The sequence below is a fragment of the Nannospalax galili genome, unplaced genomic scaffold (genome assembly GCF_000622305.1).
Source record: "Nannospalax galili isolate Female #2095 unplaced genomic scaffold, S.galili_v1.0 scaffold312, whole genome shotgun sequence".
Lineage (NCBI taxonomy): Eukaryota > Metazoa > Chordata > Mammalia > Rodentia > Spalacidae > Nannospalax > Nannospalax galili.
In genome coordinates, this window is record NW_008335967.1 from 295,046 (window position 1) to 295,292 (window position 247).

Genomic DNA, 247 nt, shown 5'->3' on the forward strand with positions numbered 1-247 from the left:
TACATCAAAGGAGGCTACCAGGGAAGCGAACAGAAAACCAACAGAATGGGAGAAAATCTTCACCAGCGACACAACCGTCAGAGGTTTAATAACAAGAATATATAATGAACTCAAAAAACAGAGAATCAAGACAAGAAGCAACCTAATTAAAAGATGGACTAAGGAGCTGAATAGAGAGTTCTCAAAAGAAGAAGTAAAGATGGCTATGAAACATCTTAAAAGATGTTCAACATCACTAATAATTAGG